Source organism: Rhinopithecus bieti, unplaced genomic scaffold (genome assembly GCF_001698545.2).
Source record: "Rhinopithecus bieti isolate Rb0 unplaced genomic scaffold, ASM169854v2 scaffold_76666, whole genome shotgun sequence".
In the NCBI taxonomy this organism is placed as follows: Eukaryota; Metazoa; Chordata; class Mammalia; order Primates; family Cercopithecidae; genus Rhinopithecus; species Rhinopithecus bieti.
In genome coordinates this window covers 2029914-2031228 of record NW_016829831.1, presented here as the reverse complement: position 1 = coordinate 2031228, position 1315 = coordinate 2029914, and the positions used below count along the sequence as shown (strand labels likewise).

General features: G+C 41.9%; 1 pseudogene; it reads right to left on the bottom strand.

The window, feature by feature from the left end:
• Positions 1 to 271: 271 nt before the first annotated feature.
• On the bottom strand, positions 272 to 1027 carry LOC108524087 (40S ribosomal protein S6 pseudogene; annotated as a pseudogene).
• Between the last annotated feature and the right edge of the window lie 288 nt (positions 1028 to 1315).

The window sequence follows — 1315 nt, the reverse complement described above, 5'->3', positions numbered from 1 at the left end:
CATGAGACTTATCACTACCACGAGAACAGTATGGGGGAAACTGTCCCCATGATTCAATTCTCTCCCACCGGATCCCTCCCATAATTCCAAAACGTGGGAATTATGGGAGCTACAATTCAAGATGAGATTTGGGTGGGGACACAGCCAAACCATATCATAAAGTAAATAGCATTAGATGGAAGGCACATACACAAAAACTCTCGAGTTCCTCAATTGTATTTGATTTGATTTTTGGGAGTCTGGTCTTATTTATTGGTTACTCAAAAGAATCCTATTTTTGGCTGGACTCAGAAATTGAAGCTCACAGAGCGGACAGTGTGCATCTCTCGGCAATCTGTTCCTGGAGTTTCTCTTTGGCCTCCTTCATTCTCTTGGCCAAAAGTTCAGCGTATTTTGCAGCCTCTTCCTCATTTTTCCTAGTACACTGTTTCTTCAGAGCAATACGCCAGCGTTTGTGTTGCAAGACATATGGAATAACATGCAGCTGAATCTTGGGTGCTTTGGTCCCAGATTTTTTGCCTTCTTTAAGGGCTTTCTTACCAACAGATTGGTGGACATTATCTCCTTTAGAGAGACTGAAAAGTTTATGGATTCTGCTAACTCTTTTGGGTCCCAAGCGATGATGCTCAACAGTATCAATCAGTCCAGGAATATCCTTATATCCTTCTGTCCTTTTTTTTTTTTTTAAACAATAACAAAGTTTAGAAAGCTCGGATTGGCATCCACAATGCAACCACAAACAGCTTCGTGCTTCTTGCCCCACTTCTCCTTGGTCTGTAACAGGAATACCCCTTGCTCGGTAGCACACAGACCCAACCATGAGTCAAGACACCCTGCTTCATAGGAAAACTTGTTTGTCGTTCCTGTCACTGATTCCTATCACAGAGCCTTTCCATTCTTCACCCAGAGCATCAACAGCAACTTCTGTGGCTGTATGCTTCTCATAAAAAATACAAAGTTTGCATTCCTCATCCACTTCAAGGAGCTTCTGGCAGCTGACAGCTAGAAAGGAGACATTCAGCCTCATCTTGAAGCGCTGATTGCTTCTGAGGTGCCTGGAAAAAGAGCCCTCAATAATTTTAAAGAGTGAGACCAAAACATTTGAGAATTTCTGGTGTAGGTTATAAAATTGGACCCCTTTTTTGTGCTTTTTGAGGGATTCACATAAAAGCTGGGCCATGTGGGCTCTTCATTCTTTGGGATCAGCCATAAGAACCCAAAAGGGGAAAAACAGGCACAAATGTTACCCATTATTATTATTGTTATAGGGACAGTAATCAGAAAAAGATGGAATACGCAACACAGTCAAGATTAT